The sequence below is a fragment of the Microcaecilia unicolor genome, chromosome 11 (genome assembly GCF_901765095.1).
Source record: "Microcaecilia unicolor chromosome 11, aMicUni1.1, whole genome shotgun sequence".
NCBI lineage: Eukaryota > Metazoa > Chordata > Amphibia > Gymnophiona > Siphonopidae > Microcaecilia > Microcaecilia unicolor.
Window position 1 is genome coordinate 153,233,521 of NC_044041.1, and position 27,057 is coordinate 153,260,577.

The 27,057-nt window shown below is 45.0% G+C and overlaps 1 protein-coding gene across 1 annotated transcript in view; it reads left to right on the forward strand.

Moving 5' to 3' along the window:
* Positions 1-27,057, forward strand: part of KLC3 (kinesin light chain 3) — a 231,664-nt gene that overhangs the window by 132,087 nt on the left and 72,520 nt on the right.

Consider the following 27,057-nt stretch of genomic DNA (forward strand, 5'->3'; position numbering starts at 1 on the left):
AATTTCAGCGAAGCTCGTATGAAATGGGATGTAAATAGTGACATCGTCTGCATAGATAAATGGGTGGAGACCTAGTTTAGAAAGGGCTGCAGCCAGGGGAATCAGCATTACGTTGAAAAGAGTAGGAGAGAGCGGCAAGCCTTGGGGCACCCCACAGACCTGGTGCCACGGAGAGGATAGCTGTGAGTCAGACTTCACTTGGTAGGTCCTGGTGGTTAAGAAACTGGCTAGCCAGGCTAGAACATTCCCACCGACTCCGAAGTAGTCGAGAAGCCTTAACAGGTTTTGTACCATCAGTTCAGCTTTATGCTTTTCATCTGCAGCGTTGAAGGCAAGGTTTGGGTCTTCTATTGTGTGGATGGGTGTTAGTAAACCAAAGTGTTCAAGGTTTTTGCCATGTGTATTAAGAACGGCTTGGATTTTCATAAGGCACAAATCTTCACAAACTGAGCAGTCTCCTTTGCAACCATGCATATGTTGTAAATCTTCATGCATAAAGAATTTGTATTTGTGATAAATTTGTAAAGCATTTGATGGTACAGCAAAAACACAAATATATGCAAAAAGGTGTCTTATTTGTTGTGGCATGCTGCATGTGACAGCATTGTCTAATGTGTTGTCCCACAGAACTTCGTCGTGAATCAGGCCCATTTTCTTGGCTGCATCTTGAAATGTATTGTAAACAATATTTTCTACTGTTTTTAAATCTTGAAAGGACTTTGCCCCCGGTTGGTGTAGTAGAATCAGTCTTAAACAGTAATGCTCTGGATCTGCTGCAAAATTAACTGCATACATTCTGCCAATAGTTTTGTGGTTTCCAGTTTTCCTGTGTTTTCACTTTCGTTCAGTTTTGTGAAAAGTATAGTATATAGGAATATCAACGTACAGAATGGAGTTTGCTTTAGAATCTTCAGCATTAAGTTTAAACCATGCTGGTGTCTTTTGTTTTAGCTGTTTCTACTGCAGCTTAGCACAATCATGTCCTTTATAGACATATTTAAAAAGGTACTTCACACTTTTAATAGATGCACATACTTCTACATTAATATGTGAATTGTATTTTAAAAGTAAAAATGGGTTATAAGGGACTACCCAAGTGTTATTAATGAATTTTCCAAGTAAAACCAGTAGTGCTTTTTTATGTAGGTCCCCTCTCCGACCCAGTCCCCACCTGCCTACCTGCTCCGTACCGATGACCCTCTTCTCCTGCCACCCGGCACCGTGACCCAGCCTTTAAAAAAATCTACGAAGCGGCGGAGCGGTGCCTCGCATCTGCCTGTAAAAGAAGAAAAATTGCCTCGTCGGCCGGCCTTCCCTCACTGTGTCCCGCCCTCTGACGTAACTTCCTATTTCCACAAGGGTGGAACACAGTGAGGGAAGGCCGGCCGATGAGGCAATTTTTCTTCTTTTACAGGCAGACGCGAGGCATCACTCCACCGCTTCGTAGATTTTTTTAAAGGCTGGGTCACGGTGCCAGGTGGCAGGAGAAGAGGGTCGTCGGCATGGAGCTGGTAGGCAGGTAGGGAGGGGGAGCAGTGAAATGAGGAGAGTCGCTGTACATGGGTGGAGGGCAGGGGGGACGGGGGGGGTTCCTGGACATGGGTGGATGGCAGGGGAGAGCAGGGGGGACAGGAGGGTCGCTGGACATGGGTGCATGGCAGGGGGGACGGGGGTGGATGGCAGGGGGAACAGGGGGGGTTGCTGGACATGGGTGGATGGCAGGGGGGACAGGAGGGTTGCTGGACATGGGTGCCTGGCAGGGGGAACAGGGGGGTTGCTGGACATGGGTGGATGGCAGGGGAGGGCAGGGGGGACAGGAGGGTCACTGGACATGGGTGGATGGCAAGGGGAAGAGAGAATCGCTGGACATGGGTGGATGGCAGGGGGGACAGTGGGGACGGGGGGGGGGTCGATGGACATGGGTGGATGGCAGGGGGGGACAGGGGGGTTGCTGGACATGGGTAGATGGCAGGGGAGGGTAGGGGGACAGGAGGGTCGCTGGACATGGGTGGATGGCAGGGGAGGGTAGGGGGGACAGGAGGGTCGCTGGACATGGGTGGATGACAGAGGGAAGAGAGAATCACTGGACATGGGTGGATGGCAGGGGGAACAGGGGGGTTGCTGGACATGGGTGAATGGCAGGCGAGGGCAGGAGGGTTGCTGGACATGGGTGGATGGCAGGGGGGACGGGGGGTCGCTGGACATGGGTGGATGGAGGGCAGGAGAGAGGAGGGCTGCTAGACATGGGTGGATGGAGGAGAGGGAAGGGAGAGAGAAGAAATGCTGGACATGGATGGAGGCGAGAGAAGAGTGAGGAAGGAGATGAGATGAGGAGAAAAACTGTACATGGATGTAGAAAATAGGCAGAAGCTGGATCCACTGGACAGTCAAGTCTGCGGAGGACCCAGCTTTTTACTTACGGATGTAGGGCAAGAAATGAAGAAGAAAGGAGGACAGTAAAGAAATAAATGGAAAGGAAGCCCTGGAAACGGAGTTAAGAGGACAGATAGCAGCAGAATCAGATACTGAGCCAGCATGATCAGAAAAACAAAGTCACCAGACAACAAAGGTAGAAAAAATCATTTTATTTTCATTTTAGTGTCTGGAATATGTCCAATTTGAGAATTTACATCTGCTGTCTTATTTTGCACTGGGTATACTGGAGCTGTAACAGCTTACAGAAATTATTTATAATGAAAAAAAAATCATGTTATTATTTTCTCCTATACTAGTATAATATTTTCAGTGATGTCTGCTTATATGCGCTATGGCTGGTATAAGGGGTGTGGCAAATGTGGGTGTGGCTATAATAGGGGTGGGATCATATGCGGTGGCTCCGCCTGCAATGAATACCGGCACCTTTTTTTCTACAAAAAAAGCACTGTGTAAAACTGTACCAACACCATTATCCCTTCTGCGGTATTTAGGATATCCATCACAGTTCTCAATAGTTTCATTCTGAAATGATTTTGGAAATTGTTTAGAGCACTTGCCAGAAACCATGCATGGGAAAACTTAAGTTAGTATCACTGCGAGGGCCACGTATCACATGTTTTGCAACAGTTGCATGGAGACGTGGAAATTTCTGTATATCGAATTTCAGCACATAATATTTTATCAATTAATTCCTTGTTTTTTGGCTTGTTCTTCTTTTAGGATAAGTAATATGTGCGTGTGGTAAACCACATTTTTGAAATTCTATAACATGAATTTTTGCAAGAGGGACACCAAGTATGTGTTCTTTGCATATATCGTCTAGTAAGTGTTTGAGTTTTAAATGAAACACCCTTGCCAATAAGTCAGGTCGAACCTCTGGTGCCTGGCCTTTTTGTAGATTTTGAGTAATTTCTTCCCACCTAGGGTTGCAGGTCATAGTAATAAAGAGATCTGGCTTCCCATATTTGCGAACTATCGCCATTGCATCTTGATAATTTTGATGCATATTTCTTGGGCTTCCTGAAAATGTTGATAGTAAAATAAATGGTTGTCCAGGTGTAAATTGTCGATCTGTAGGTTCACTTGCAAGGTGGTCCATTAATCCAGAGTGTTTTTCTACTCTTAATAGTTTTTGATTTTGTCGAATAAAATTCATTCTGTTAGCCTCAGTTTTAATATAGGCATCCACAAAATATTGTTGTGTTAGTTTTCCAGCTGATATGAAACAAAAAAGTGAGGAGAATGAATGAGGATACCAAATAATGTGTTTATTCACATAAAAAATGACGTAATTCACATAAAAAAAAATTTTTAAGAACGGACTTGTTATACTCCTCTCCAAAGAGAGAGGAGTATAACAAGTCTCTTTGGAGAGGAGTATAACAAGTCCGTTCGGTTTTTAAAAAAATGTTTTTATGTGAATTACGTCATTTTTTATGTGAATAAACACATTATTTGGTATCCTCATTCATTCTCCTCACTTTTTTGTTTCATATCTCACGGTTTCGTGAGGGATTTTACCTCCTTTTTGTTTTATCTTAGTTTTCCAGCTGAAACAAAAGGATTGAACTCATTTCTTATAGCAAAACGATATCCATAGTACTGCATTTGTGTTACTCTTACTCTTGTGTTCTTTTGTTTGCGACACAGGTGCATTAGACATTATGGTTGCTCAGACAAAGGAATATGTATCCCCCAGCTCTGATCTCCATATGGAAAGAGTAATGTATATACCACAGGTTCAAGATTGGGATCCAACACACTGATTATCTCTATTTTGTTGTTTTCATTTTGTGTGTTTCGGCAGTGTATTATGAGATCTCAATGTAAGGGAGGTTCTCGATCACTGTTTTGAAAAATGAAATCCACTTCATTGGCTCTAGGAGCATTGTATCATCTGGGATCATTTTTGCGATCTTGAACAATAGCCATAGAAATTCTTGGTAGTTCTATTGTTAGTCGTTGAGCTTCAGATATGCATTCATTCTCAACTTCATACAGCATCTTGCATGCATCAGCGAAAGGATTTTCGTGTGCCATAAAATTACTTAGTAGTCTCAATAATGTGTTGTCGATTTGTGCATTTGTTAAGATTTGTAGTCTCTGAACAACAGCTTCGTCTGGATCAAGAATATATAATTGTGCAAATTGTCTTTTGTTGTCATTTTCAGGATGTAGTGATGCTATTCTATGGTAAACAGTGCCATTAATTCTAAAGCAGTAAGGGCCATATCCAGGTGGTGGTGAAATGTTAGCTCCCATAGAGGCAAAAGCTATTGAACTATTAATGGACCGAATGTCTTGGAAAAATTTTTTTTCGAATATTGATGTTCCCCAGAGAGAAGCTGTTGTATAAATTCATTTGACCTAATTGCTGGTAGTTTTACTTTGCCTTTACAACAGCATTTAGTGAATAGATTGTCAGAAGGTGTTTCATTTTGAAAATGTTTAGCATGGCAAAATATGCATATAGCGTTCATTGGACCACAACTGTAGTATAGAGTGTCGTTCTCATTTACAGAATCTGTAATTGCAATTCCTGTGTTTGAATTTGTAGACTGTGTTGTCACTGGTGCTAGTTTTAAATGCTGTACTGTCTGGTTCTTCGTCTCTGTCTCTGTAAATATGCTTTCCTTTTCCTATTGGTGGCTCTTGCTTCATCTGGCATTTTATTAAATCTTGTGCGTTCTATGGCACTGTGCCTTCTTCTGTGTGTTTCTCTCTGTTTGTTCGTCATTTCAGCAAATCGTTGCCTTTTTACAGCAGTGGGCCTTGGTCTGTTACTTTGATTTTCCTGAGCAGTTATATTTAGGACAGTTGTGCTTTCCCTTCCATTGTCTTTTTGATGTAGACATGGGTTGTATTTTGTTTCTCAGCTACATGCCTTTTTTGTTCTGCTTCAGCTTTCTTTTGTCTACGTTTAGCTTCTTCCTCAGCAGTGACTGTTGTTGTATGTTTTTTACTTGTCCTTTTTATTGCAGTACCTTGTTCAGTTACTGTTGCAGTGGCTTGTTCATGTAGATGTGCCTTTTTCTCCTGACTCATAGCGACACGCCTTTTTCTTTGAGCTTCTGCTCTTTTTTTGTTTACGTTTTGACAGCTGTTCAGCAGTTACTGTTGCTATATTTTGCATGGTGGACCTTCTCCTTGCAGTGGCTTGCTCATGTAGATGTGCCCTTTGCCTTTTTCTTTGAGCTTCTGCTATTTTTTCTTTTCGTTGTGACAGCTCTTGATTACTTAGTGTTTTTATATTTCCCATCCTGGACCTTCTCCTTGCAGTGGCTTGTTCAGTTAGATGTGCCTTTTGCTCCTGACTCAGAGCAGCATGCCTTTTCCTTTGAGCTTCAGCTTTTTGTTGCTTCGATTGTGCCAGTTCTTCAGCAGTTAGCCTTGTTATATTTTGTATCATGCACCTTTTCCTTGCATTTGCTTGTTGTCTTAGATGTTTCTTTTCTTCTTCAGTCAGAGCTGCACGCCATTTTTGTTGTGCTTCGGCATTTTTGCGTTTACGTTCTGCCATCTCCTCAGAAGTTAGTGTTTTAATATTTTGTTTGCTGGACCTTTTCGTTGCAGTGGGTTCATTTTCTCATGCCTTTTTCTCAGCTGTACAGCCTTCTGGTTGTGGTAGAGCTGGGTTTTGTTCTTGTTTTGTCTGCTGGTCAGCAGTTAGTGTTGTTATATTTTGTATCCTGGGCCGTTTCCTTTCACAGTCTTCTTCAGTTTGACGTGTTTTTTCATTGTGAGTGAGAGAGCTCTCAGCCTTTTTAGTTGTGCTTCTTCTTTTTTAACTGTACATTCAGCATGTTCGTCAGCAGTTATTGTTTTTTGATGGATTTGATGTACACACAGATTATCACAGTGGGTCTGTGTGCTTCTTGTTTCTCTGGTATCCATAGCCTGTGATTGATCTGTATGGAAGTGAGAGTTGAAGAGAGAGACGTACTTTTCCTGGTGGTTTGTGCATTTTGCGGCACCCTGCGTGGTACCTCTGTGTCTCGTGTTCTGAAAGAAATGGGGGAGAGAATCAGACTGTTTCACAGACTGAGTGTGTGTCAGAGAGTTGAAGACAGATGCACAGTGTCTGTGTGTTAATGAGTGAGAGACAGCTGGAATTGGGTTGGGGGGTGTACACTCTGTGACTCAGAGTGAGACAGAATCAGTGTTTGACAGACTGAGTGTATGTCTGAGAGAGACAGAAAGTGAGTGAGAATGTGTGACAGTGATAGTGACTATATGTGAAACAGAGAGTGTGATTGTGTGAGAGAGAGTATGTGTGACTGTGATAATGAGTATTTGTGATAGTGAAAGAGACAGGCCGATAGCTTGCAGTAGACTCAGTGCTACCAGTCAGTCTGTCCGTTTTGGTTCACAGTGTTGGTGCGGTGAGCTGTGATGCACTTTTCCTGGTGGCTTGCACGTTTGGTGGCACCCTGCGTGGTATCTCTGCGTCTGTTGTTCTGAAACAAATGAAACAGACCGTATTAAAGTGTGTGTGTGTATGAGTGAGAGATAGATGCAATGGGGGGGGGGAGGGGGTAGTATTTGTGACGCAGAGATAGGGAGAATCAGAGTGTTTGACAGACTTGAATGTGTGTCAGAGTAGAAGACAGAGATACACATTGTGTGCGTGTGTACGAGTGAGAGTCAGCTGGAATTCGGGGGGGGGGGTAGTATGTGTGACAGAGAGAGAGAATCAGTGCGTTTGACAGACTGTGTGTGTGTCAGAGAGTGGAAGACAGAAATACACATTGTGTGTGTGTGTGTGTGTGTGTGTGTGTATGATTGTCAGACAGATCCAATTGGGGGGGGGGGGGGGTGTAGTATGAGTGTCAGAGAGAGAGAATAAGACTGTTTCACAGACTGAGTGTGTGTCAGAGATACACAGTGTATGTGTGTGTATGAGTGAGAGACAGCTGAAATGGGGGTGGGGGGTGTAGACTGTGTGACACAGAGAAAGAGAGAATCAGAGTGTTTGACAGACTCAGTGTCAGAGAGTGGAAGACACAGATACACATTGTCTGTGTGTGTATCAGTGAGAGACAGGTCCAGTGGATCACAGAGAGAGAGAGAATCACAGTGTTTGACAGACTGAGAGTGTGTTTGTGAGTGGAAGACAGAGATACACAGTGTCTGTGTGTAACAGTGAGAGTCAAATCCAATTGGGGGGGGGGGGGGGGGGGGGGGGAAGGGCTGTCTTTCTGTTTGTCTGTCAGAGAGAGAAAGACAGAGAGAGAGTGACATGAAATCAACTCTGCCTAGTCCCCACATCACCACAGCCCAAAGTTGTTTTTGTAGTTTTGATTTCTTTTACCTCGACAGCAGGTAGGCACAGTGATGGAGCCTGGAGTAGTGTAGGAGGTCCAAGTTGAATACAGGCGAGGCAGAGCAGGCACTATCAATGCCTGCAGCACACGGGACAGGTTTTCTTCAGTCATCAGCTTTGCTGCTGTAGCAACGGCCAGTGTGTTTGCAGCTGGAGTCCTGTCAGAGCAGTTGGTCCAGGTAGGATTTCTGCGCGAGGAAGTGAGTGAGGCGTCTGTTTGTTCAGGTCAGGATTTCAGTGGGAGGAGGATTTCAGCGCGAGGGACTGATTCAGGCGGCTGTTTGTTGAGATCAGGATTACAATGCGAGGAATTGAGTCAGGCGGTTCTTTCTTCTGTTCAGGAGGGCTCCGAGGGCAGGACACGGCGCGAGGAACTGAGCCAGATGGCTGTTTCTTCAGATCAGCAGGGCTCCGAGGGCGGGAGGGTGGAGTGATTACAAAGCCTACGAACACTTCAGGGCTTCACGGCTTCACTGCCACGGAGTCAGCTTCAGAACATTGAAGGTGCAAATTATTATATTAGAGATGATTATTTATGAATATAAAAATAATAGCTGCATATATGTGGCAAATTGCAAAGCAGATTATAAAAATAGCTTAGTTGCCAAAAATAGCACTAAAATATATACAAAGGTATATGATTATCCAAACGGACTATCTAAATGAGTGATCACACAACCAATCACAATACTGATATCCAGGGGTGTAGCTACTATGAGGCCACGGGGGCCTGGGCCCCCATAGATTTGACCCTGGACCCCCCTGCTGCGACCCTCTCGACCCCCCCCTTCCCGTCGCCAACCCTCCCCTGCCGCCGTTGCGTACCTTTGCTGGCAGGGGACCCCAACCTCCGCCAGCCGAAGTTCTCTCCTTGGCCGTGCAGCGTTGCTTGCTGAATGTACGTGCAGGATGTTAGACGTATGCACAGAAACTTGATCAGATCATTCAGCAAGCAACGCCGTGCGGCCGAGGAGAGAACTTCGTCCCCCACCAGCAAAGGTACGTGGCGGGAGAGGGTTGGCAGAGGGAAGGGGGGGTCGAGAGGGTTGCGGTGGGGGGGGGGGATGTGTCAGCAACGCCGCGCAGCCGAGAAGAGGACTTCGACTGGCGGGGGTTGGGGTCCCCCACCAGCAAAGGTATGCGGCAGGAGAGGGTTAGCGGTGGAAAGGGGGGGGTCGAGAGGGTTGCCGGGGGTGGTGAAAGTTGGCGGCGGCAGGCGGGGGTCGGCAGCGCTGGGGGGAGCTAAAACGTGCCCCCTCACCTCGGGCTGTGGACCCCCCTCCCGTCGATCTCTGGCTACGCCCCTGCTGATATCCTAATGATTATTATGAGAACTTACACCACATGTCTTCTGCAAAATACACAGTTAGCAGCTAATTACTCACTGACCATAAATCCTGAAATAAAACCAATCACAGATAAAACTGTGGACTAGCTATCCCTCTGACCATAGGTAGTATATCCAATTATCTCACCTTCCCATCTTTGGCAGACTTCCAATAGTAAAGAAGTGGATTCCTCCTCTGAGACTGAAGCTGAAGCCCCAACGAGTCTCTCAGTCCAGGAATAAAGTCCAAGGTCAGTATTCTGGATACAGATGAAATGATAAGTAGTAGTAGTAGTAGATGGCACAGTCTTTAGGGAGGCAATGTATCGTAGCTGAGCTAACCTTTTTGTTACAAGGTATGCATTTCACTGGTGTAGAAAATCAGTCTCTTGCTCTCTCTGTCAGAGCCTTCTATCCTCCAGCAAGTCTTCTGGTCTTCTTCTGTTCTCCTTTTCAGTCTAACATTGGCATCCAAGGGTCAGATGAAACATGTGGACCAATCACAGATGGTGTAATAATGTCCAGCCAGATTCATGATCATGAAAAGAGGCCTTTGTTATAACAAAGAAACAGTTATCAGAAGGCACATACAAACCTCCCTGCCGGATCCCATACTCCTGGAGCTATCTGTGTCTCTCTCCTCCATTCTTCCCAGGAGATATGGGCTAGTTTGCAACAAATATGTCCTTGGACGAAGTCATCTTAATATGCCCAGCAGTAATTTTCCTTTGTAGAAAAGCTGGTTTCTAATGGTTACAGATGTATTCAGGCCACAGGCTGTAGAATCCATATTGGTATAACAGAATGGTTCAGGCTTGTATAGGCCCCAGACCAGCAAAGGTGAGATCGCAGGTAAGTACATAAGTAATGCAGCACTGGGAAAAGACCAAGGGTCCATCGAGCCCAGCATCCTGTCCACGACAGCGGCCAATCCAGGCCAAGGGCACCTGGCGAGCTTCCCAAACGTACAAACATTCTATACATGTTATTCCTGGAATTGTGGATTGTTCTTTAGGAGATCGTCTAACCCCTTTTTAAACTCTGCTAAGCTAACCGCCTTTTCACCACGTTCTCCGGCAACAAATTCCAGAATTTAATTATGCGTTGGGTGAAGAAACATTTTCTCCGATTTGTTTTAAATTTACTACATTGTAGTTTCATCGCATGCCCCCTAGTCCTAGTATTTTTGGAAAGCGTGAACAGATGCTTCACATTCACCTGTTCCACTCATTATTTTATATACCTCTATCATGTCTCCCCTTAGCCGTCTCTTCTCCAAGATGAAAAGCCCTAGCCTCCTTAGTCTTTCTTCATAGGGAAGTCGTCCCATCCCCGCTATCATTTTAGTCGCCCTTCGCTGCACCTTTTCCAATTCTACTATATCTTTCTTGAGATGCGGCGACCAGAATTGAACACAATACTCAAGGTACGGTCGCACCATGGAGCGATACAACGGCATTATAACATCCTCACACCTGTTTTCCATACCTTTCCTAATAATACCCAACATTCTATTCGCTTTCCGAGCCGCAGCAGCACACTGAGCAGAAGGTTTCAGTGTATTATCGACGATGACACCCAGATCCCTTTCTTGGTCCGTAACTCCTAACGTGGAACCTTGCATGACGTAGCTATAATTCAGGTTCTTTTTTCCCACATGCATCACCTTGCACTTGCTCACATTAAATGTCATCTACCATTTAGCCACCCAGTCTCCTAGTCTCGTAAGGTCCTTCTGTAATTTTTCACAATCCTGTTGCGAGTTGACGACTTTGAATAACTTTTTGTGTCATCAGCAAATTTAATTACCTCGCTAGTTACTCCCATCTCTAAATCATTTATAAATATATTAAAAAGCAGTGGTCCTAGCACAGACCCCTGAGGAACCCCACTAACTACCCTTCTCCATTGTGAATACTGCCCATTTAACCCCACTCTCTGTTTCCTATTCTTCAACCAGTTTTTAATCCACAATAGGACATTTCCTCCAATCCCATGACCCTCCAGTTTCCTCTGTAGCCTTTCATGAGGTACCTTGTCAAACGCCTTTTGAAAATCCAGATATACGATATCAACCGGCTCCCCTTTGTCCACATGTTTGTTTACTAAGGAGAAAAAAGCTGGGATGAAATGAAGTTGGGGTCATTACAGAGTAAGTAAACAGAAGGGCAGGTGAGAGTGAAATATAGAATGAGCTGAAAGGAGAAGGGGGATTTTTTTTTTTTGTTACATTTGTACCCCGCGCTTTCCCACTCATGGCAGGCTCAATGCGGCGGGCAATGGAGGGTGAAGTGACTTGCCCAGAGTCACAAGGAGCTGCCTGTGCCGGGAATCGAACTCAGTTCCTCAGTTCCCCAGGACCAAAGTCCACCACCCTAACCACTAGGCCACTAGATAAAAGGTGGAACAAGATTAAAGGTGCTAAAAAGGGAATCTGGTGGGCTGTGAGAGATGGAGAAATAATAAATGAATGAGATGAAGTGGAGAAGACTGAAGAAATATGGGAGAAAGAGAGGCAAAGAAGAGAGATGGAGGAAGGTGAAAAGAAAGGATTTAAGGAAGATGAAGAAGACACAGAATGAAAGTTTATGGGAAATTGAACTGAGAACATATGCTGTTATATGTTGTATGTTCTTTTTAAATATGCTTTTTTTTGTACTAGGCTGCATGGTTTATTTTGATATGGAATGTCTTCCAAGTTTCATTTGCTAGTGACTCTCAATGAATAGGGAGGACCTGGATTATGCTAATTTGGATAACTAGGAGGTATTTTATTCTATTGTGTTCTCTTCTTCCTTCTCCAAAGGAGTCTAGAATGTAGATCGAAATTATGAGACAGCTGTATTTAAGGTGTGGCCATTTCTCCACTGTAACAGGAGTTACTGTAGACAGCACACACAGGGGGCCAAGTACCCAGTTCCAGGAGTGAGACTTTTTTGGCCAGTCCTGGTTTTAAATTTACAATCCAGAGCAGTATGGCATGTGTAGGCTTTTATTCTACCCATTGAAATCTGTGCTGCGGGTTCCATAATACATTAGGACAGTGCTATCTGAAATCTAGGAGTGGCCTACAATCTCTCTTTTAGAACTGGGTAATTTAGCAGCTCTGTAGGAGGGAGATTTGAAGCTAGTTCTGAACTTTTGACGATCCTTCCCTGATATATCATGGGACTTGCAGCAATGATTTCAATAGGTAGCATCAGGGACTACAAATCCTACACTGCTTTGAAATATAAGTTCAAAACCAGGACCAGCCAGAAAGTCTCCTTGCTGGAACTGAGTAATTTGAAAACTCTGCACACCGAAAGCAAGACTCCTGCTGTTTGTACCCTTTTACTGCTGCGGCACTTCTAAGCGAGCATTCCTTAAAGTGAACACCTTTATTTCTATTAGGGATGAATAGCAAACAAAATTTGTTGTTTTTTTTTTCTGTTCTGGAACACGTCATCTAGAGTGTACACTCTCCTTGAAGAGTTCATCTACTTGCACATAGTGCACTCTAAGAAAAATGCACACTTTATCAGTGAATGATATTTTATCACAAATGACAGCCCATCCCTAATTTTTATGTACACAGTGGGGAAAACCAGGAATAGGCATCTTGTCTCAGTGACGTCGAGAGGAATAATCGAATGGGGCGCCCAAGTTTTCCTGAGGACATCCTCGCAGGACGTCCCCGTGAAGGGGCGGGGAAACCCGTATTATCGAAACAAGATGGGTGACCATCTTTCGTTTCGATAATACGGTCGGGGACGCCCAAATCTCAACATTTAGGTCGACCTTAGAGATGGTCGTCCCCGGTTTTCGGCGATAATGGAAACCGAGGACACCCATTACTACTACTACTACTATTTAGCATTTCTATAGCACTACAAGGCATACGCAGCGCTGCACAAACATATCTCAAAAACAACCAAATCCAACTCATTTGGTCGTGGGAGGAGTCAGCATTCGTAGTGCACTGGTCCCCCTGACATGCCAGGACATCTACCGGGCACCCTAGGGGGCACTGCAGTGGACTAACTGATACACTAACTGAATGGAAAAAGCCCTTCCATTACCGGTCCCTTAGCGATTCGGAAAGGAACCGGCATGCATGAAGGAAATCATGCAAATGAGCTGCTCACTGTTGGCTCATTTGCACACGATTTCCTTCCTAAGGAGGAGGAAGCCAGTGCAGAGCAGCCAAGCATTATGTGTGGCTGCTGCGCACATGCCAAAGATGGCTTCATACATGCAGACAAGCTGCATGTATAATAGCCATCTACAACCTTAAATAAATTGCCATCTACAACCTTAGAAAAATACAAATACAGGTGAAAACATCCAAGTGCTCATCAGGGACATTTTTTTTTTTTTAGAGTATAGGTGAAGGGACGTCTTTCCCTGCAACGGCAGTTGAGGACGTCCTTCACTAAGCCGCCGTCCCTGTGATGGCAGTTGAAGACGTCCAAAATGTGGATGTTTCTGTGAGAAGGACGTCCATGCCTGTTATCCTCCGACACCCCCTTTATTTGGATTTTGGATCACAAGTGGCAGCAGTGGGATTTGAACCGGCCACCTCTGGATTGCAAAACCAGTGCTCTAACCACTAGGCCACTCCTCCACTCCACTCCCTTGAAATTTGGCTGTCCCTGTGGAGGGTGGGGGGCAGTTCAGGACGTCCAAAATGTTTGAAAGAAGAACGTCCACGCCTTCGCTATGCCTCCGCTGACACACACATACCTCCCTTCCCAGGGACCTGCATACTGCTGCGATGGACCTGAGTATGACATTTCAGGCTGGCAAAAAAAGTTTTTAAAGTTGTTTTTTTTCAGGGTGGGAGGGGGTTAGTCATCACTGGGGGAGTCAGGGGAGGTCATCCCCGATTCCCTCCGGTGGTCTTCTGGTCAGTTCGCACACCTTTTTGAGGCTTGGTCCTAAGAAAAAATGGACCAAATAGTCGCCCAAGTGCTCGTCAGGGACACCCTTCTTTTTTCCATTATTGCTCGAGGACGCCCATCTGTTAGGCACGCCCCAGTCCCGTCTTCGCTATGCCTCCGACATGCCCCCATGAACTTTGGTCGTCCCCGTGACAGGAAGCAGTTGGGGACGCCCAAAATTGGCTTTCGATTATGAACGATTTGCGCGACCCTGAGAGAAGGACGCCCATCTCCTGATTTGTGTTGAAAGATGGGTGCCCTTCTCTTTCGAAAATAAGCCTGATAATTACCCAATCCATATCATGTGTGCTCAACTGCACTTACCAATAATACAATATGAACAACTGTTCCAGATTTGCCTATCAAAATCTGGTAACCATACCTCTACCAGAATTAATATGAGTCCATAACATCAGAAAAAGAGCCCAAGGTGATCTGCTTCATAAAAAAAGCGTTCCCACCAAACAGTACTGACCAAAGAGGCAACAGATGGAAGCTGTGTTATGTGTGGGTGAAGTGAAAGCAGGGGACCAAGTTACTCAGAATAGATCCCTGGAGTAAAAGACATAATGATGTATTACAGAATCCTGATTTCCATAGAGAATATGATAGATTTGAGACCTGTCAAGTTCCATTCATAAATATGTTACATCAAGAGGCAAGCAATGATAAAAGAAAGCTTCTTAGTAAGATATTAAATGAAGTCTTTTGCAGCAACAGTTTATATTTTTAATGTCGTTAAATTATAGTGGAGTTTGGCTCTGTTAATGGTTCAGTAACAAAATACACAAGCACAAAAAAACATTTGATATAACAAAGTTCAATTTATCTACTATAATAATTTGCACCTCCAACGTTCTGAAGCTGACTCCGTGGCACACTGAAGTGAAGGGTTCGTAAGGTTCGTCAGTCTGTCACCATCTCTCTCTGTCCCGCCCTCACGTCAAAACGTGATGACGTCAAGGGCGGAACAGTGATAGGGAAGGGAATACTGCAGAGTTGCCAGGCAAAGGTACGTGACGTCACATCACAAGGCAACCAACCAACGGCCACACCAAGCGCACCTGCGCACCGCCTACCCTCTCTCTGTCTCGCACAGTGCACCCTCCATCCACCCATGTCCAGCGATCCTCCTCTCCCCTTGCCCCCCAGCCACCCATCGCCAGTGACTCTCCTCTCTCCCCTGCCCCCCTCCAGCCACCCAGGTTGTCCAGCGAATTCTTCGGGGCAGGCAGGAAAGATCCCCAGTCTTGCCTGCCTGCTGCTGGTGCTGACCCTCCTCCGCTGCCGGATCGCTCTTCAAAATGGCCGCCGAGACTTACAAGGGCGGTCTCCAAGAAATCTCGGCGGGTATTTGAAGAGTGATCCGGCAGCGAGGGAGGATCAGCGCCGGCAGCGGACAGGCAAGACTGGGGATCTTTCCTGCCTGCCCTGAATAATTCGCTGGACTACCATGAACCGGGTGGTTGCTTTCTTCAGGTGCTCGAGGGAGGGGGGGAGGACATCCCGCTCGCCCTCAAGAACAACTGGCTCACACCCGGCGTCCAGATCCGCAACTTGTGCCTCCTTCTGCGACAGGCTGGCCTTCTGCACCGCCACCGCCCCGACCTCATGTGAGTACCGACCGAGAAAGGGAAGGGGAATCGCTGTAAGAGTGAACCCCACATGGGGAAGTGGGTGAGGCTCTGCTGGCGCGGGGTAGGGCTGTGGCACCTCTGCTCTGACCGACTCCAAGCATCTTCCCCTCAAATACTGATCAAGTTCTGAGACATGAGGGGGAGGAGGGGGTCCTGAGACGAGAGAGAGGTGTGGGAGGGGGTCCTGAGAGAGAGGTGGGGGGGGGGGCTGAGACAAGGGAGAGGAGGTCCTGAGATGAGAGAGAGGGGGAGGGGGTCCTGAGACGAGGGAGAGGAGGAGGGGGTCCTGATACGGGAGAGAGGGGGGAGGGGAGGAGGAGGAGGGGAGAGGGAAGGAGGCCAGGGGAGAATGCAGAGTTGATGCACATGTAGGGGGGGGGGCAACGGACAGAGGAGACTTGCTGCACAACGATGGATGGAGGGGGCAGGGGAGAGATGCTGCACATGGATGCAGCACAGAGGATGTTTGCTGCATATGGATGAATGCAGGGGAGAGAGCATAATTGGTGCACAAGGGACACACACTACACTCTCTCACTCACTCACACAGACAGACACACATATTCTGTCTCTCTCTCAATCACACACTCTCACACATACTCACTCTCTGACACATACTCATTCACTGTCTCACATATATTCATTCACTCTCACACATACTCTCTCCTAACATTTCCCTTAAAAACATAATTGCCATTAGAGGACAACCTTGCTAGCGCCCCGTTTCATTTCTTTCAGAAACAGGCCTTTTTTTACTAGTAAATAATAGAGCACACAAGAAAAAGAAAATCAAGGAAACAATTAGTATAACTTTAGCCCTATAACAATGAAGGGAGGGACGCCTAAGCAAACCCTGAAGCTAGATAAAAAGCAAGCAGTAAAAAAACAAACAAACAAACAACCCTCCCCCCTGAAATTAGACCTTATTCACAATTTGAATTACCTGATTTGAAGAAGACACCAATTTAACCCAAAGGACCTTCAGAATGTTCCAGCTGTTTAGCATTTAAGAACAAAATTGTCCAGGCTCAAAAAAATACACATTTGGAAAAAGAAGAAACTGTCCACCAATGGTCAAGACTTCATGCAATTCAAGAAAAGTTTCTCTTATGTTCAGTGTAATCATACACAAGTCAAGAAAAATCCAAAGTTTGCAGCCCAGAAAAGAAACATTTTTTTTTTTTGGGGGGGGGGGGAGGTCTTTTTACAAAGGCACGTTAAATGCTAGAGATGCTCATATTCTTAACGTTCAGCACACACTTATTTTCAGTACACACTAAAAATGTTAGCATGCCTTTGTAAAAGAGGCCCATACTTAGCTAATGGTATAGTTAAAGTATGCCTGGGAATTTTTACAGGGCATCACAGACTTAGCCCTTCTGCATTTAGGTGTGCCAGTTATTGGATGGTGGAGGAAAAATAGTGAATGCATGCTCAGATGGTTGTATGATGCTAATAGAAAATCCCCACACTGATGCAAAAGGCTGCAGCTATTCTTGGCCATAGATTTCACACCAGTTTTCTTTTACTTTTTATTGAGAAAAATGTTGAATACAGAACAAGAAAAAAACAAAACTAACAGAAAAAAGAACTACTAATTACAAATTTGAGGGTAGGAAAATCACTAATGAAAAAGCAATTAAGTACTTCTTGAAAAGAAGGTGGTGGTTGCTTACTTATGATAAGAAGAAAAGTTTTTTATTAGGTACTTGATATACCGCTGTTTCTGAACAGTTCACAACAGTTTACAACAGGTAAAATAGAGCACAGCAAGTAGAAAAGAACACCATTAAAATAGGAAAGATGCACGCAATCCAGATAAAGCATCACACCCTAATAGATCATAGTAACATAGTAACATAGTAGATGACAGCAGAAAAAGACCTGCATGGTCCATCCAGTCTGCCCAACAAGATAAACTCAAATGTGTATACCTTACCTTGATTTGTACCTGCCTTTTTCAGGGCACAGACCGTACAAGTCTGCCCAGCAGTATCAAAATAAGTCTTCATGTATCAGGCTGATCCTTCACCTGATGCTCTAAATGACATGTAGATTCATAGTGGGCCAGTTTTGGAGAGGGAAGGCCAATCGGTGGGCATTCAAAGAGTGAAGAAAATGATTTGGAGTATATGGTATTTATAACACAAGAAAAATATGAAGGTAGTCCCAGGTGTAAGGCCTTATGTGCCAAACAAAGGATCTTGAACCAAACCTGAAAGTTAACAGGAAGCCAATGCAACTTGACTAGTATGGAAGAAACCGAGTTAAATCTCTGAATCTGTCAAAATTGAGCTGCTGCTGCATTCTGGAGAGTATGCAAACAATATAATTGCTGGAAGGTGATGGTGTTACAGTACTCCAATCTTAAGGTTACAAAAGCATGAAGAAGATAAAAATCGAGAAACCTAGAGAAAGAGCAGTCTATGATGGGACAGGAAACCCAGCTTAAGGACTTGGGAAACCTGTTTTACAAAGGAGAATTTAGAGTCAATAAACACTCCTGGTAACAGAACAAGTCGACTGCAGGAATAGGTAGATTGAAAAGGTTGGCCGAGGAAGAGGGCCAGTGATCCAGCATGCAACTATTTTGGACAGATTGAAAACTAACTTGTGGTTGCTCAGCCAATTTGATAGAGCAAAGAGACAGGTCTGTAATGGACTGAACCAGAGAAGTTGGAAAAATGAGCAGAATATCATCAGCATAAATTAAAACTTTTATGTTAAAGTCCTGTATCAAGGTAGCCAGAGGGTTAAGAAAGATATTAAACAAAAGTGGAGACAGAACTGACCCCTGTGGAACACTACAGAGTGTAATTATCGCCTGGTCACTTCAATTCCACTATTTGCAAAAATGATGGAAGACTATGTTGTTAAATTATTGGATAACTATCTTATTGGTCATGATATTTTACTCCTACTTCAGTCCAGTTTCCATAAAAATCATGGTACAGAAAGTGTGATACAAGCTATAATGCACAAGGTGGTGCGATATTGAGCCAGAGACAAAATGCCATAGAGGGGCATAATTGAACGAAAACGTCTATCTCCAGGGGCGTTTATCTCCGAGAACGGGTCCGTGAAGGGGCGGACCGAACCGTATTTTCGAAAAAAATAGACATCCATGTTTTATTTGACAATTTGTGAGCTGGGCATTTTTGTTTTTCAGTGATAATGGAACATGAAAGCGCCCAGCTCAAAAACGAATAACTCCAAGGCATTTGTTCGTGGGAGGGGCCAGGATTCATAGTGCACTGGTACCCCTCACATGCCAGGACACCAACCGGGCACCCTAGGGGGCACTTTTACAAAAACAAAAAAAAAGGTAAAAGAGCTCCCAGGTGCATAGCACCCTTCCCTTGTGTGTTGAGCCCCCCAAATCCCCCTCAAAACCCACTGCCCACAAGTCTACACCATTACTATAGCCCTAAGGGGTGAAGGGGGGCACCTACATGTGGGTACAGTGGGTTTGGGGGGGTTGGACGACTAAGCATTAAGCAGCACAATTGTAACAGGTAGGGGGGGGGATGGGCCTGGGTCCACCTGCCTGAAGTCCATTGCGCCCCCTAACAACTGCTCCAGGGACCTGCATACTGCTGCCAGGGAGGTGGGTATGACATTTGAGGGTGAAAATAAAAAGCTGTGAAACATCATTTTTTGTGGTGGGAGGGGGTTAGTGACCACTGGGGGAGTCAGGGGAGGTCATCCCCGATTCCTTCCGGTGGTCATCTGGTCATTTAGGGCACTTTTTGGGGCCTTATTCGTGAAAAAACAGGGTCCAGGAAAAGTGTCCTAAATTCTAGCTAAAAACGCATACTTTTTTCCATTATCGGTGAAATGCGCCCATCTCTGTTCGGCCGATAACCACGCCCCAGTTCCGCCTTCGCCACACCTCTGACACGCCCCCATCAACTTTGTCCGCATCCGCGACGCAGTGCAGTTGAAAACGTCCAAAATCGGCTTTCGATTATACCGATTTATTCGTTTTGGGGAGATAAACGTCCATCTCCCGATTTGGGTCGCAATATAGGCGTTTTTCTTTTTCAATTATAAGCTGGATAGTCATCTAATTTGATCTTTCTTCTGCATTTGATTTTGTTGATCACAATTTTTTAATAAATAGATTGAATGAGTTAGGCATCTGTGGAAAAGTCAAGACTTGGTTTAAAGGTTTCTTAACATTTCAAAGTTACAAAGTACAGAAGGTAGACACATAAGTACATAAGTATTCCCATACTGGGAAAGACCAAAAGTCCATCAAGCCCAGCATCCAGTTTCCAACAGTGGCCAATCCAGGTCACAAATACCTGGCAAGATCCCAAAAAAGTATAAAACATTCTATACTGCTTATTCCAGAAATAATGGATTTTCACCAAGTCCATTTAATAATGGTCTATGGACTTTTTCTTTAGGAAGCCATCCAAACCTTTTTAAAACTCTGTTAAGCTAACCGCCTTTACCACATTCTCTGGCAACGAATTCCAGAGTTTAATTACACGTTGAGTGAAGAATATTTTTCTCTAATTCATTTTAAGTTTACTACATTGTAGCTTCATTGCATGCCCCCTAGTCTGAGTATTTTTGGAAAGCGTAAACAGACGCTTCACATCTACCTCTTCAACTCCACTCATTATTTTATAGACCTCTATCATCTCTCCCCTCAGTCGCCTTTTCTCCAAGCTTGTCAGATAGCTGGAATCCTGGATGTGGGTACCCCAAGGCTTGGTCTTATCCCCCTCTTTTATCATTTTGCTACAACCATTAGGTAGATTACTGGAACAATTTTAGATACCTTACTTTTTTATGCAGAAGAGACAGCTGTATTATTACCAGTCTCTCAGGATTGGTCTGATACCTTAAAGACTCTGTAGCCCCCCCTCCAGCGCTCTTGTAAAACCAATGCACATGCTATCTGACGCGTCGTTGTTCTTCTTCTACTTTGTGTCTTTTCCATTCTCATTATCGTCAGTATCATGTCCTCCTTTGTACCACTACGAAGGATTACTTTACATGTCGTAGTTCAGAAGTATCCAGCACACTACAGGCTCTTTTCCGTATTATTAACTCAGTTGTTCCTTCCCATTCTTTGACCCCCTTCTTATGATCCTTCTGTTTTCTCCCTGATTTTAGGAACTTTCTGGCAAACTAAGATTCAGTCCTTGCGTGCTTCCCTTCAACCGACCTCTTCGCTCTCTCTGCCTATTTCATCTCTTCCTTCCTCCGTAGCACCTCAAACTGCAGGAGAGTCTACTAGTTTTCTCTCCACAGCCACCTGGTCTTCTTTCAACACCCCTACTTTGATTTGATTTCACTCAAGCTTGTTTTTCCCTCTACTAACCCTTCTGGATCACTTACTGACCCTTGGCCTGCCCATCTCTGTAAGCACCTTGCTTCGCATATTCTTCCTCTTCTTCTCCTTCTCATTCAGATTAGTCTTTTATCAGGCACAGTTCCCAATGCTTGGAAGCATGCCTTCGTTACCCCACTTTTAAAGAAGCCCAATCTCGATTGCACTGATCTGTCAAAAAACAGACCGATTTCAAATCTCCCATTCTTTTCCAAAGTTTTGGAAAGGTGATGCATTTTCAATTCACCTGTTTCTTAGATTCTGTCCTTGTTCTTCATCCATTTCAGGCTGGCTTTAGGAGGCAGCACAGTACTGAGACCTTGCTTGTTTCCTTCTATGACACTATTCAGACAACATTGTTCTGGATCATTCACCCGCTTTTGATTTAATAGACCACACCCTTCTTCTTTCATGTCTTCAATCTGTTGGTATTTCAGGTGCTGTTCTGCAGTGGTTTCACAGTTATATATCAGGTCACTCTTTTCAAATTGCCCATTGTCAATCATGTTACAATACTTTTTCAGTTATCTCTGGGGTCCCTCAGGGTTCAGTCCTTGCACCACCCCTGTTTAATGTTTTTCTGGCTCTACTAATCACCCTTATCCAATCCAATCCAATCCAATGGTTGTCTCCCTTTCTGTTATGCCAATGATGAACTGATATTATTTTGTATTCCTCCCACACAGTCCAATCTGACTCAGCTTAATTTATTTATTTTATTTAGTTAGATTTTGCTCACACAGTAGTAGCTCAAGGTGAGTTACATTCAGGTACTCGGGATATTTCTCTGTCCCAGGGCTCACAATCTAAGTTTGTACCTGAGGCAATGGAGGGTTAAGTGACTTGTCCAAGATCACAAGGAGCAGCAGTGGGATTATAACCGGCCACCTCTGGATTGCAAGACCTGGTGCTCTAACCACTAGGCCACTCCTCCACTACACTAATTTATGTCTTCAAAATGTCTCCAGCCGGTTATGTAATCATTGTTTATTTCTGAATATTAAGAAATGTGAGGCAATCCATTTTCCTAATCCTTGATCAGTAGTTCCTTCTCATCCTATTGGTGATCAGTACCATCTTAACTTGACTCTTTAAGAATCTTGGAAGTTATTTTTCATAGTTGTCTTTTAAGGATAAATTCAGTTCTAAGGGTATCTTTCTTTGCACTTTATCATATTTGGGCTATTCGCTCTCTTTTCTTTTTCTTCTGTACGCACCCTTCTTCTTTTTCTTGATATCACACATCTTGATTACTGCAATTCTCTTTATGCCAGCTTACCATTATCCTCTTTAAAATGTTTACAGTTAGTTCAGTCTACTGCTGTCCATCTTCTTCACAGGTCCACTGCCTTTGATCACTTTATTCTGTTACTTTGTGCCGAACATTGGCTTCCACTTGCATCACGTATTGAAAAAAATAAAAGTGTGCATACGTTTGCGATTTCCACTATATGGACTAGATTCTATATATGGAGCCTCAAAAATGAGAGAAATACCTGTGTAAATGGTTTGGCGTGGTTTATAGAATACATGCTTAAGTAGAGAGTTACTTGGCCATTTGCACCAATGAAAACTTGGTGCAAATGCCCATGCCTAAATGTACGCATGGAGCACAATTATTCTGTAATTACGCATGCAACTCAAAGCCATGTCCCTGTTCCACCCATGACCCTCCCATTTTCGCACTCCCTTTTTAGGACTTCTAACTTTACGCACATTGGTCCCAATTAAATCTAATTGTTAAACAGCTTGGAACAGAACTAAGGGACTTTGTGATTGGACTGAGCAGCAAAGAGATCCAACGAGGAGGGTGCCCCATGCTCAGAAGATCTTTCAGGCAACACCTATACTGAGGGACCACTCATGTGGTCATATGACCCTGCTTAGTCTGTCAACCAGGCTGTTGAATTTCCCCACTAGGTAAGTGGCCTTGAGGAGCATCCCATACTGGTGTGCCCAATGCCACATCCAGACGGCCTCATGACACAGAGGGCGTGATCCGGTGCCTCCCTGCTTGTTCGTGTAGTACATGGCAACCTGATTGTCTGAATGGGTACAATTTGGCTGTTCAGCCGATCCCTGAAAGCCTTTAGAGCGTTCCAGATCGCCTGGAGCTCCAGAAGGTTGATTTGGAAATCTGTTTCCTGGGCTGACCAAGCACCTTGAGTGTGAAACCCATCTAAGTGAGCTCCACACCCTAGATGGGATGCATCCATCATCAGCACCTTCGTGGGCTGTGGAATTTGGGAGTCTTAGAATCAGATTGAATTGTCCACCATAGTAGGAACTGAATCAGCTCTGGCAGAACTCAGATGGCATCTTCTAGGTTCCCAGTGGCTTGACACCACTGGGATGCTAGGGGCTGCTGGGCAGTTCTCATGTGAAGACGTGCTATGGGTGTCACATGAACAGACGCCATGTGGCCCAACAACCTCAACATCTGCCGGGCTCTGACCTGCAGAGCTGCTCAGACTCGAGTGGCAAGGGCAACAAGAACATCTGTCTGCACCACAGGGAGAAAGTCCGGAGCAGACTGAGTATCTAGCAGAGCTCCTAGGAACTCCAATCACTGGACAGGGAGCAGATGGGACTTGGGGTAGTTTAAAAGAAACCCTAGTAGCTCAAACACCCGAATAGTCCTCCATATCGACTCCTGAGCACCGTTCTGCGATGTGCTCTTTACCAGCCAGTTATCAAGATAGGGGCACACATGCACTCCCAGTCTGCACAGCAACACTGCGACTACTGCAAGACACTTGATGAAAACCCTGGGAGCTGATGCAAGACCAAAAGGCAACACAAGATACTGGAAGTGACGTGTCCCCAGCCAAAATCGAAGATACTTCCTGTGAGCTGGAAATATCGAGAAATGAGTATAAGCATCCTTAAAGTCCAAAAAGAATAGCCAATCATTTTCCTGAAGCATGAGAAGTAGGGTGCCCAGGGAAACTATCCTGAACTTTTGTTTGACCAGGAATTTGTTCAGGCCCCTTAAGTCTAGGATGGGACGCATCCCCCCCTGTTTTCTTTTATACAAGGAAGTATCTGGAATAGAATCCCTTCCATTTTTCCCCTGGTGGAACGGGTTCAACCGCATGGGCCTTGAGAAGGGCAAGGAGTTCCTCTGCAAGTACCTGCTTATGCTGAGAGCTGAAGTGATGTGCGTTTGGGGCAATCTGGTGATCTCTGTAGCAGAGCATAACCGAGATGGACTATTTGAAGAACCCACTGGTTGGAGATTACAAGGGGCCACCTTTCTCGGTAAAACTTCAGCCTCCCTGTGAATACCAAGTCATCCGGGATGGTCACTTTTACAGCGGCTATGCTCTGCTAGAGCCAGTCAAAAGCTCACTCCCTGCTTTGACTGGGGAGCTGCCTGGGCCTTAGGCGCACGCTGTTGATGAGAATGAGTGCACTGGGGCTGAGCCTGCTGAGGCTGGTGAGAAGAAGGGGTGTACTTATGTCTCTGCGAGTAATAATTACTCCTCTTTGACTTGCAAAAAAAACCTCCTAGATGAGAAAGGTACAGAAGGTGTCCAGCGGGAGACAGAATTGATGGTGTTAAGTGTGTTTCTTGATGAAGTCAGCGACCTTCTTCACCTTTTCTCCAAAAAGATTATCCCCTCCCCCGCCACGTGGCAAATCTCTGCTGGACCTCCGGGTCCAAGTCAGAGACACGCAGCCATGAGAGTCTATGCATTGCTATACTCTGGACAGAAATCCTGGAGGCCAAATCAAAAGTGTTGTAGGTGCCCCTGGCCAAGAAATTACTACATGACTTCTGCTGCTTGACCAGCTGGCGAACAGATTCAGCCTGCTCCAGTAGGAGAGAGTTTGCCAAATCAGATATACAGCGCCCCAAGGACAAGTACAGGCTCATGTAGAGCTGGTATGACTGGATACAAGAGCAGAGCATGGAGTCGCCCATACATATTCTGCCCCAAAAAAATCCAGGGGGGAAACAAAGCATAATCCCTAGAACTCCTGGCCCTTTTGAGCACGGATTTCACCACCAAGGAATGATGAGGCAACTGGGGCCTATATCAAGCTTAGGGGAAGACTGAAATCCGGTACATGTCAATCTTCTTGGGGAGGAGAGGGACCAACAGAGGGGGACTCCCAGTTCTTCACTTGACGATCTCATGAAGTGGGACCAACACAGCCTCTCTAGGAGGAGAGTCATAGTCCAGGACCTTGAACATCTTAGCCCTGGGCTTGTCCTTCACTTTCAAAGGAACTGGGATGGCAGCCACCATCTCCATCACAAAAGAGGGGAAGGAAAGGCTCTCAGATGGAGATTTCCTCCTTTCCTGTTGAGGGGAGGGTTCAGATGGGATGCCATAGGACTCCTCCACTGAGAAGTACTATGAATCCTCTTCTGAGTCCCATGAGCTGTAAGCCAAGATCTCATGGGAGGGCTGAGACTGAGCCTGCCTCGACAAAGAGGTACCATGACCCCAAGAGGGGCGTCAAGGTGTCGGCTCCGGCCTTGATTCTGGCAAAGCTTCCTCCACTGATGTTGAGGATGTGCCAACACGGGTGGCAGTCGACGCTGAGTGTCGATGGGGGATAAATGCCGATGATTCTTCTGATGCTTGGCATCGATGCTCCCTGGTGCTGAAGAGGATGATGAGTCTTCTCGTCACCTTGGGGTTGGGCACGATGACAATCGGTCCTGGGAGGCCTGCATAGCGGCCGGCATCAAGGCACGTGGGAAACCCACTCGATACATGGTTACTCCCAGTATGCAAGGGTCTCTTAACCAAATGGACCAGTGTATCCAATACCAATGCAACACCCGATGCTGTGACACTGATGTCAACACCAATGTCGAGGTTTTGGACCTGGCTCCAAAAATCTTTTCTCTGAGCCTCTCTGACCATATGAAGAAAGAGAATACAGTTTGCAGGGGTATGATCAGACCCTAAACACTGCAGACACCAAGAATGGGTGTCTTTGCCAGAGATGGTCCTGTTGCATCGAGTGTAGTGCTTGAAGCTTCTGGGAACCTTGGATGACATGAAAGGGAAAACTGTGGCCAAATCAAATGACTGAATGGTGCTAAAAAGGGGGAAGCACCAGGAAAAGGAAGAGGGAAAAACTCGACCGTAGCTCAGGCCTAAATGCAGCCTAGCAAGTGCAGTAAAATCAAGAAAACTTAAAGAGGCAAAATAATAATCTAAAAATAATACATTGAAGGAAGAAAATCAAAGATAAACCCCCCCAAGAGAGGTATAAGAAACAAAAAGGAAAGTACAAAAAGACCGAAGGCAGAACCAGCTGTGAGGAATGTAAATGAACGTGTCCTCTCCTCACCGCGGGAAAAAAAGAGAACAAATAGTCCCGTGCTCTTGTTGCGGGCGAGAAGGCACTCGTGCTTGCGAGGTGGAGTACGTCTCATGCTCAAAGACCTATTTTAAGCTTGTTACAAGCTCTGGACCGGCAACACATGTGGGAATTATAGGCCTGTTTGTACTAACCCCCAAATTTTATAAATGACGCTTAAAAACTGTGTGCACAGATTTGGACAAATGCCCAATTTATACATGCAGTTTACTTGAACAAGCCAATTAGCACCAATAATTGAGTGCTAGCGATCAATTATTGGCACTAATTGGCATTAAAATTTGTACATGCATTTTTAGACACACAGTTCCAAAAAGCGGGTATGGCAGTGGGTCGCACGCAGATCAGGGGCATTCGTATAATTTATGCACGCTGTTATAGAATAAGGGCAATCCTCACCAAATGCGTGATTTGGTGCAAATTCTTGCATCTAAATTTAGGCACCAATAATGACAGTAAGCATTATTCTATAAACTGCGCAAAATGTTCAGCGCCTCTTATAGAATAATGCTTAGCGTGGTTTTCATTTCAGCACCATTTATAGAATTTAATCCTAACTGTGTATGTTCAGACACACTAGCATTTTGCATCACACCCTGGGACACTACACCTCCAGGCATATAAAGGAGTAAAACTAGAACTGGATTTTATTTATTTGCATATTTGTATACTGCTTTACACACGGCAGGTGCACAAAGCACCCATGCTGATTATGGTGT